This window comes from Lipotes vexillifer, unplaced genomic scaffold, assembly GCF_000442215.2.
Source record: "Lipotes vexillifer unplaced genomic scaffold, Lipotes_vexillifer_v1.1 scaffold839, whole genome shotgun sequence".
Taxonomy (NCBI): Eukaryota; Metazoa; Chordata; class Mammalia; order Artiodactyla; family Lipotidae; genus Lipotes; species Lipotes vexillifer.
The window spans coordinates 912,792-924,402 of NW_006795797.1; positions in this window are offsets into that span (position 1 = coordinate 912,792).

Sequence of the window (11,611 nt, forward strand, 5' to 3'; positions counted from 1 at the left end):
ATATTGTGACAGAGATTACTAGCTTTCTCTGAAAGCCATTTTCCCCTCCTTCTATATGATAGAGTTGAATAAGGAATAGCTGTAAAGCTAAATGTTCTGCAGGCTTCTTTTTAACTAGATGTGACCATATGCTTAAGTTTTGAACAGCAGAATATCAGTAGAAATGATGTTTTACCCCCGGTGCATATATTTTTAAATTAATGTGGACCAACTGCTCTTTCTTTCCCTCTTTCCTGCCACTGTAGACACAGTCTTTATTGTTGGAACAGTCATTTGGACACAATATGAAGACAACAGTTCAGAATGGTAACACCTCCTTACCAGCCTAGACAACCTATCTCTGTACTCAAATTAATAAGGATGTAACATGTACTTTAAATTTAGCATAGCAGGTAACTGTGGATAGAGAACGAATGTCAAATAAAGCATGAAAACAGTACAGAAAGGGGACAAAATTAAAGTGGAACTGTACCTTACATCTCACACACACACACACACACACACACACACTACTTAAATGTAAGGTTGACTACTGTAGTAAGCAAATATACAGGATACCTAGTTAAGTTTGAATTTCAGATAAGAACTTTTAGTATAGGTTTGTCCCAAGCAATACTTGGAACATAATTATACTAAAAAGCTATTTGTTGTTTATCTGAAATCAAATATAACTGGGTGTCCTGCATTTTATCCAGACACTGTACTTAAATGTCAAAAGAAAAATAATGAGAGTGACATCAGCATCACAGTAGCATAAGAGCCATCTCTCACCCTTGTTTTTTTGCCTCCTCCTTCAACAAGAAAAATTTGGCATCTATTCATAAACAAAAGTGGTTTTGAGGGAGCTGTGGGACCTAGCACCATACACCAAGGGACTGGGAAGGAGTCTTGTCCACTTGTGCATCAAGGCAGACAGACCTCAGTCCTGGCTGCAGACCTTGCAGTGGCCCATAAACAGATCTAGCCTGTTTGGCTGCAATCTGGGAGACCCTGCAAAACACTGCCTTAAACAATCACCCATGGGTGAGAGAGGCTTTGTGGAAGTACAAGTTTCCAGAAGAGAATTTCCAGCACACCACTAGAGCACTATGGAAAACAGTATGGAGGTTTCTCAAAAAGTTAAGACTAGAACTATTATATGTACTAGCAATCCCACTGCTGGGTATATATCTAAGGGAAATGAAAACCAAATCCCAAAGAGATATCTGCACTCCCATGTTGATTGTAGCCTTATTCACAACACCCAAGTTAGGGAAACAATCTAACTGTCCCTCAATGGATGAATGGTTGAAGATGATGTGAAGAAGATATAACACATATATACACACACACATATGTATACTGGAATATTATTCACCCATATAAAGAAGAAAAACCTGTCATTAAATTTTTGGTAACATAGATGGTCCTTGAGGGCATTATGCTAAGTGCAATAAGTCAGAAAGACTAAGATAAATACTGTATGATATAATTTACATATAGAATCTTTCAAAAAGAGCCATATTTGTAGAAACAGAGAATAGAATGGTGGTTCCCAGGGGCTGAGGGGTGGGGGAATTGAGGAGTTATTGGTCAAAGGGTAAAAACTTTCAGTTAAAACAGGAATAAATTCTGGGGACCTTATGTATAGCATGGTGACTATTGTTAATACTGTATTACATTCTTGAAAGTGGCTAAGAAAATAGATCTTAAATGTTCTTACCATAAAAAAGAAATGGTAATTATGTGATGTGATGGAGGTGTTAGCTAGTGCTACAGTGGTAATCATTTTGCATAATATAATTGTATCAGATCAACATGTTATATGCCTAAAACTTACACAATGTTATAGGTTAATTATATCTCAATAAAGTTTGGAAAAAAAGAAAATATTATGACACAGGAAAATACATATCTCTCTGAATGAAGACTTTGAAAAGACTTCTTAAACCTCATACAAAAAAACACTAACCTATAAAGATTGATAAACTTGAATATTTTAAAGTTAAGAACTATGTTTGAGCAATAACACTTAACATAGAATGGAAAAAAAAGTTAGAAAGTGGGAGAGGATGTTTTCAATACATATAACCTATGAAGTTTCAAGAAAAGTTATAAGAAAAGAAAATAAAAATTGACAAAAGACATAGACAGTCATTTCATTAAAGAGGAAATACATATGGCTAATAAACAGGAGATTTAATCTCAAACATAAGGAAATTATAATAAAGAACAAAATAAAATAACATTCTATCCTGATCAATTGACAAAAAAGAAGAATTCTAAAAATAATAAGTGCTGGAGAAAATGTGAATCATTAGGTTTTTAAATAACTACTGATTTCAGCAATCTGATGGGAGAAAAATGGTTTCTCAGTGTCTTTGTTCATTATTTTTAAAAATAACTGTGATTGACTTTGCATATTTTTTATACATTTAAGGGTATATATATACAAATATATATATATGCACACACACATATAATTTTTAAAAATTGTCTGTTAATGTCTTTTTCTTATTTTTCCATTGGCTGCTAGTACATTGTGCTTCACTTTTTGTTCATATGAAATCAGATTTTTAGCCTCTGACCTCCGGTATGACTCATGCTTAAAACCAGGTTTTGTACAGATCATTCTCTATAGAAATTCCTTTTTTTTTTTTCCTGTTACCAATTAAAATGTTTTTCACAGTAATCAATTCTTAAAAGATACATTTAAAATCACTTAACTATGGTATTCTGAGAAACAAACAAACAAAAGCCCCCACATTTAACTGTTTTCTGGTTTTGTTTTTTTTTTTTTTTTTTTTTTTTGCGGTACGCAGGCCTCTCACTGTTGTGGCCTCTCCCGTTGCGGAGCACAGGCTCCGGATGCGCAGGCTCAGCGACCATGGCTCACGGGCCCAGCCGCTCCGCGGCATGTGGGATCTTCCCAGACCGGGGCATGAACCCGTGTCCCCTACATCGGCAGGCGGACTCTCAACCACTGCGCCACCAGGGAAGCCCTATCTGCTTTTTTCCCCAACATTTTCAACTTCAATTGGTATCTTTTACTATAGTATTTAAATGCCTTGCATTTTATATATATTTCATGCCTTTTCAAATATATATATATATCTTTTTTTTTTTTTTTGCGGAACGCGGGCCTCTCATCGCTGTGGCCTCTCCTGCTGCGGAGCACAGGCTCCGGTTGCGCAGGCTCAGTGGCCATGGCTCACGGGTCCAGCCGCTCCGCGGCATGTGGGATCTTCCCGGACCAGGGCACGAACCCGTGTCCCCTGTATTGGCAGGCAGACTCTCAACCACTGCACCACCAGGGAAGCCCTCAAATATAGTTCATGTTTATAGAACAGCAGTCCTCAACCTTCGGGTATTTGAGACACAAATTTGAAGAGCAGACTTTTGTATATCAAACTAAAAGGAATTACAACGTAAGCAACTGTTTGCAAAAGCAAGATAAAGAACACTGCAAATGCTTTCCATAAGTATGGCATTTTTTACTTGATGCCCTTTCAGTGCTATATTACCTTTCAGTAAAATATACTTTTGACTTGTCCTGTATTTCCTTATATATTCATGGAAGGGTTTCCTGGCTCCTGATTGATCTTATGCCTTGCAGAAAGTTCTACTTACTTCACCATATCCTGGTGTTTATGGCTTAATAAAAATTGACACATTATTAAATATTTGACATTATACTTGTGAAGGCTTCACAAATAAGATGAGTCTAACCATGTTAGGAAACTAGAAGATCTAAACTGTATTTTCTGGCCAGAAGACTTGCTAATGAACTGTATACTGGGGATTAAGTAAAAGAAAGTGAAAAATAATACCTCTTAAAAACAATTTCACCTTTCCACTATTTTTTAGCTCAGCATTTCAATTTTTTTACATTTTATGTAATTATAATCAGTTCTCATTTATTTTCTCACAAGTTTTAACCACCATATCTCTGAAATAACAAAATATTTTAATGAATTTCTTAATTAACATTGATCTATAGTTTATATTTTTCCTCTTCTAGAGAGGAAAAAAAGGGATTTTATTAGCTTTCAGTAGAGCTTCATCGATCAGTTTGATAGAACTGTGAAGAAATAATGCCACAAATGAAATAGTAGCTGTGATAGTGAAAATATCTCTAGAAGGAAGAAACAGTTTCAATTGAGAGAAAATATAATGTAAGATTAATTTGATGTAAATTGATATGAAAATAATGGGTTTGAAATTTTAGGAGGTGATTTGTTGGCTATGTGGCAAGCATTGTACTTGTGTTAATATATTTTGCATATTGCCACCTATTTAATCCTTAAAATAACATTTCAAAGCAGATAACACTGTCTGCAATTGACAGATGTGGAAAATGAATGCAGGAATATTAAAGTAACTGACTCAATGTCATATTGAGCCTGTTAAAGGAAGAGTTAGGATTAAAACCCATTGGGTTGTAAACTCAATGGTATTTCTATCATAACTTGCTGCCTCACTTAAATAAGGACATTTATTTTTATTTAACAGAGCTACTATGAGTAAATGACAAATTCTGGTAGTATAGTGACAGTATGGGTATGAGTAAGACTCAGACCAAGTTTATTTTTGAAAGATTGTATGTCAAAGTTAATTAGGTAAAGTCAGGAATCACATTGAAATTATTTGATTTATATGACTCTTTCTGACATAATAATAGTTAATTTTAGTTTCATTGTTACTTTGAATTGAAGTTTGCATTATAAAGCTTTACAAAGCATTTTACAAAGATAAATATCTGTAATCTTGAATTGTGTATTTGCTGATAGTAGGATATGCAAATCTGAGTCTGTCAGATAGTTTATTCATTGTTATCACATAACTGGCAACTCTTCATACCAGAAGCACGCTAAATTAGCCTATATGTGAAAAGATAGTGAGAATCAATCTAGAGTCCTCAGAAAGGGTACTAAGTAATGACAAGGAAGTCACATCCAGGCAGCTGGACCTTCCTATAATTTTCCCAAAGCATCTTCCTTAGTAAAGGCCCTAACTCTGACAAAGGACTGATATTAACATGTCCCTGGGAAGAATCTGTTTGTTTCCTTAGCAGCTCTCTAAGCAAGTAGCAGTCTGATCATTCTGTACCCAAGAGATATTTAACACAGACCAGGAAAATTAAGATCATACAAATAGATTTCTCTTCCTTTCAAAGAGGTAGCCCTGAATTAGATCCTCATCTTAACACTAGGTTAATCATCAACCACATAATAAAATTGAAACAAGCCTATGGTGGGGATGACATTTTCCTTGTCTCCAACTGAGTTTTTGAGATGCACAGGCTTCACAGAATATAACTGTATGTGATCAAACACCTTTGAATGATTCATAAATTAAACAAGAAAGAAATGAAAATAGCAGTGATTATTTTTAGACTGGTAGTATTAGTTCCCAGAAATAACACCTTCTAATTAGGATGCTACAGTCTTCTAATTAGGATGCTACAGGTGAATATGTAGCACAGTTGTAAAAAGCAAAGTGAAAATATTTGTAAACATTTGCATCATTCAGTTGAGAAAACTGAAAGTATAAGTTAAAAAAAGCTGTGCAGTCTTTTAATGCATTAGCAAAAATGTTTGGAGAAAATTATACCAAAATGGAATTTACAAACCACAGAAACAAGTTTTATTACTGGAAGGAATGTAAAAGACAAGCCGGTTAAAAAGCAAACATTCAAGGATTTAAAGTGAAATGTTCCCATTATATAAGTGAAGCAAATGAAGTTAAGAGAACTTACGTGATTTTCTATCATATAAAATATATATTTAATAGTTCTAATTCAAACTCATTTTTAAATTTATGTACAAATTTGAGAAAAAATAACTAGCTTTTATCTTTCATCTTAATTTTTGAAATGAATGTAATAGTGCAAATACATTTTAGCCATATCACAATGCTATTAAGTCACACGAAAACTATAATTTCGATTTGTTACCACACTGAACTTAATCATAATCTATTTTTTTCTAAAGAGTTTATTACTTTATTTAATTTATTAGGTGTTATGCTAATTTTATCCAGGAGTTGCCTTGCGAAACAGATGGTTGATAGATGTACTGAAATTTATAAGTTTCTAATTACATTATTGAATTCTGGCCCTTTTACTTGTGTTGATTACCCTTAAAGTTGATGAATATACATATATAAATTTTTAAAAATACATTATTCTTAATATTTCCTGGGCCCTTGGGGAACAAATCCGAAAACCCGGAAGAGCTAGGTAGAAAGAAAGAAAAAAAAAGCAATGAATAAAAGTAGCTAATGTTGTCTGACAAAATTAGTTGCTTTTCTTTTCTCCACTTATAGCGAGTAAAAAGGCCACCAAGAATAGATGATCCCTAGTACTACTTGATGTGGACACATTACTAAATTCTGTCTGATGCCATCTAAAGCAGAAATGTCCTGCAATAGCTTTCAGAGTGCCGTAAAGAGAGTGCTGATGTGCAACCTTTGTCCCTCCTTAATCATCCCTTTCCCCATTCTAGTTCCAGGAACATAGATACTGGTCTACAACTGATCCATGTGAATGATACAAAGATCAGCCTAAGGATATAACAAAAATTACCTTGGAAGAAGTAGGTTGCCTGAAGACTTCATGAAATAGAAGCACATACCAGCTCTGGATTGCTTATAGATTTTTATTTTGTTTACACAAGTGTTAATCTGATTCTCTATTACTCAGAACCAAACTTGACTAAGTGATATAGACAAATAGTTATATGCACATAATGAAGACAAAAGAAGAATAAAAGGAGAAATAAAGTTAGGGAAAATACAAAATCTTTTAGAGTTGATCTGGAGCATATGCTAGAATGGCTTCCTTTATCATAAGCAATCAAAATATTATCTGTGAGAGCACATGGCTATATTTTTCCACTAGTGAGCCATAAGGCTGACATTTCCACAATGAAAAAATAAAACAAAATAAACAAAAATTCTGACACAAAGATAAAATCTTGCAGAAGACTGGTGTGAAGAATAAGAACTGAACCAAAAGAAACTAGAGAAAAGAAACAAATTTCATTAATAAAAAGAAATAAGAGCACCTGCATGAAATAAACAAGTGCTTAAAAACAAAATCAGAATGTTAACTTTAAAAAGTGGCAACTCTCACATGATAAATGTTGTGTTATAAGCAAGTAATTCACCCAAAAAAAATAGAAAATGGGAAAACACATGAAGTTATAAAGATAATTATAAAATGTTAACTAAGAAAAATAACCTTGCTTATAATTAAAAAATAAAAAAATATTACAATGAAGATCTTTCGTATTTCAGTTTAACAATAGTTTCAAATTTTGGTATTACTTAAACTTATGGCTCATGTTGGTTAAAAAGACACTTGTATATCATTAATGGGCGTGGAAACTGGTGTAAGTTCTTTGAAGGGAATTTGGCAATAAATGTTAAAATTAAAAATGCATGTGCTCTTTTACCCAAGAATCCTACATCTAGAATGTTATGCTATACATATATTTGCATAACTATGCAAAGACGGCCTTTGCAAAGATGGCCATTCATAAATACTTGATATTACCATAAAAAACTACAAGTAACATATTGGTTATCAAGAGATGACAGGTTTCATTCATTCATTCATTTACTTAATGGATAAATATCTTTTCATCATATCCTAAGTTGTTTTCCAGGGTTGAGAACCCAATAGTAAAGAAGACAGGAAAAGTCCCTGCTCTCATGGAATTTATATTCTAAGGGCACAGAGAGAGATAGAGAGAGATAAACAAAAAATTAACAAAGAGTCCTCTTTTATATAGATAAATGTTGCAAAGACCAAAAAAAGGGGTATATGAAAGCTACATATTACAGGAATAGTTTTGACTGGACGTTCAAGGGAAACCATTCTGAGGAGATGATAATTCAGCTGAAAGCTAAAGGATACTTTGAAGGCTACTCTGCAAAGTTTGAGGGTAGCATGCTCAAGATAAGAGCCAGTTCAAAGACACAGTTCATGAAGATGAGTTTGGTATATGTTTCAGTAAGTTTTCTGTAGTAGTAAAAGGCAATATGCTACGTCTTTCAAACAGAATAGAATTTCTAAAGGGAATGAGTGACTTTACAATTTTTGGAGGAGTAGGTTGGACTTCCAGGAATGGCTATTGGCCTACCAGAGAGCTGGCCTGCAAAGGGAGCTACCACTTTTGAGACTACCATTGGATTCGTTGAGTTCCAGTTCATGCTGCCAAAGCTCTTATGCAGCAAGTTAGGATAAATCACATAGCTGTTGGTGCTCCACACTCACAAAGCTGGTAACCAGATAATGGAAAGAGAAATTTGACTACTGCCTCCACCGCACCTGCCTCTCCACATCCAGAACACTGGAGAATGGATGCTTGAACACTGCTGTGAGAGCCCTTGGGTCCTCAAATTTGCATGAAAGGAGGAAAAGGCCAAATGGGCAGGAAGATGCCCACTGTTTCCCTTCTATTTTCCAAATGCTTGCACAAGTGCATCTGATTAGCAATTCCGATCTCCATCCAGAAACAGAGCTGAAAGGAAAGCCAGGAAATGTAGTTTTTAGCTCTCCTATCTTTAGAGGAAAGAATGAATTGCAGTTAGACAAGCCATTGACAGTATTGGGAGAAAATTTTAGGAGAGGGAGCTGAGAAGGTAAGTAAAGGCTGACTCAGATAGGGCTATTTAGGTTATGGCAAGGAGTTTGTTTTTATCCTAGGTACAATGGAAAGACATTGAAATTATGAAACCGGAGGAATCTGTAACCTTGTTTACAGTTTGAAGTATCTCTCTAGGAGCAATGCATAGATTGAATTATGAATAGAGACGAAGAAGGAAGGAAAATAGTCCATAGCTATAGTATAGGTGAGAGGTGACAGTGGCTTTGAATTATGGAGAAAATCAAGAGAAGCAGATTTAGAATATATTTTGGAAAACAGCTAATGGGACTTGCAGATGAATTGGATGTGGGAGGGGAGGTAATGATGAGAATTAAATTTAGACCCTTAAGTTTTTATTTGAGGAACAGGGCACATGATGGTATGACACACTATCATAAGGAAGCAGAGAAACTGTATGGTGTGAGTTGGGGGCTTGCAGTAGAGATAAAGAATTCTGTTTGTCTGTGAACATTTTGAGATTCCTATTAAATACTGATGTATGGTCTGTGACAGAATGTTGAGAGTTATTGGAATATAAACAATATTTAAAGATATTGGATTCCTAGATATCATCTAGGATGAGGATATAAATAATGTAGAGAGAAAGGGAAGATATGTCCCAGGATTGTTTCAATATTAAGTAGTAGAGTTGCACACAGGAATATTGATTAAGAAGAGTCATGAAAGCCTGGAGAAGAGAGTGTTTCAAGAAGGGGGGTATAATTAACTGTGATAAATTAATCATTATTTATCCATATGGTATGTTTCTATGCAGTCCTTAAAATAGCTGGAGCAAATCTATACATGCTAGTATAGAAAGAATTTCAACACCTATTATCAAGTGAGAAAAAATATCTACTAATCTCTTTATGTGAACAAAATACACTTGCACTTTTATAATAATAAGATATAGTAATAATAATGAAGAACTATCACGATGTGGTTTACTCATTTCAACTCATAGACACATTCAAATGTCCTGATTTATGAAACTTATTCATTCCTTTTTTGGAGATGCTTATACAAGCCTCTGAGGGACCTCTGAGGGGCTGGAACTCTTGAATAATAAGTGGGCAGATATCCTGCTGTAGTAGACAAAAGCTATGGAGTTTTTAGTCCTCTCTCTGGGGCTCTGTAACATTGACCTTAGCCAAGTAACTCAGACTTACAGAACCAGATAACCACATAGATGAAAGAGACTTGTTCAACTATACTTTTTAACCAGTTAAAAACAACATGCAATAGTGAAATATTGGGATATGTTTAATATAATTCTTATTTATCAATAATTAAAACAAAGCAAGACAACAGTGATAGTAGCAATGACAATGATGAGGCAATGACAGCAGACAGCAGCAGCAAAGCTTTCCTAAGACCCCTTCTCTTCAAGGATACCAAAACAGTCCTTTTTCCCCTGGGTTCTTTCTAACTTAGAGAACCTGTTTCTTCAAAACCGCTATCATTTTTTTTTTCCTTTTACCAGCATCAGCTTGCTGAACTGGTACCAAAACTAACAAAAACAAACAAGCAAACAAAAAAGTTGACTAGAACTGCTTACTAATTAAATGTCTCCAAGTTCAGTTGATCTTTTAGCTTTGCCTGACAATTCTTTAATTTTTTTCTTGGTCATTGCTTTCTTTTCCAATCTCCCCAAATAATTTCTGCAAACCTTAACAATGTACCTCCAATCTCTATAAAATGATAACTTTCTTATAACTTTGTGGAAAATTCTGAACATTGATAGTGATTATCTATACTGTTCCATCCTTATAGGCAACAAAATTATTATTGGTATCAGGTCCTATGTATGAGACTGTGTCCTAACAGTTAAATATATAAAGTCAGTGTTCAGGGATCTTTTTGATGACTTCTGACTCCACATAGAAGTAGGTATCCAAAAGCACATGTAGAAAATTTTAAACTTTTTCAGAAAAATGGAGAAGTAAATGCAAGTAATTTACCTTTTAATTTCTAGTTTCTGAATATCCTGCATTCCAACCCTTGCTCATTCCTTGCCTCTTCATTAGCCCTTGAAGCTAATCCATCCGGACACTTCTGAGAGCTGGTTTCTTTGTCCATGCCCTCTCTCCTGTACACTCAATACTTCCTGAGCCTACTTGGGGGTTTCCTGTTGCCCCAGCCAAGAGTTACAGCTGTAAAGAATGACTCCTCTCTGTCTCCGTGAAAGATAGCATAAATGGCTAGAATCCCAACTTCCCTTTCAGACACCAGTTAAATGGAAACAAACACTTGTCAAATAGAATGATCACGTAAGGAACTATCGATGATTCATCTGCCTGACAGAGCAATGCAATGTTGCCAGGACCACGTGAAAGAAATTCTGATCTGGCTTTTCAGTATAGGAGCCGATATTCAGAAAATGCCATATCACAGATGGACAGGAAAATATCAGATTATTTCTCTTATCGTATGCCTTATAATATGATGCAGTAGGAAAGTACACAGCATCCCTATTAAAATACCCTTACCTATAAAATTGTACTTTACATATAATTCTAACTTTACATGTAATTCTAACTTTAAATGTAATTCTAACTTTACTTGTAAATCTAACTTTACGTGTAATTCTCAGAAGAACAAGTTAAACGACACCACTGTTTTGAACTGTTTGTCTTATGTCTTAGTAATATGTTTTTGGATATGTCTTCTCACGCAAGGGAAACAAAAGCAAAAATAAACAAATGGAACCTAATCAAGCTTAAAACCTTTTGCAGAACAAAGGAAACCATCAACAAAACAAAAAGGCAACCTACTGAATGGAAGAAGCTATTGCAAATGATATGTCTGATGAGTTAGTATCCAAAATATATAAATAACTCATACAACTCAATATCAAAAAATAATTGATTAAAAAATGGGCAAAGGACATAAATAGACATTTTCCCTAAGACATACAGATGGCCAAGAGGCATCTGTATGAAAAGATGCTCAACATCACTAATCATCAGGGAAATGCA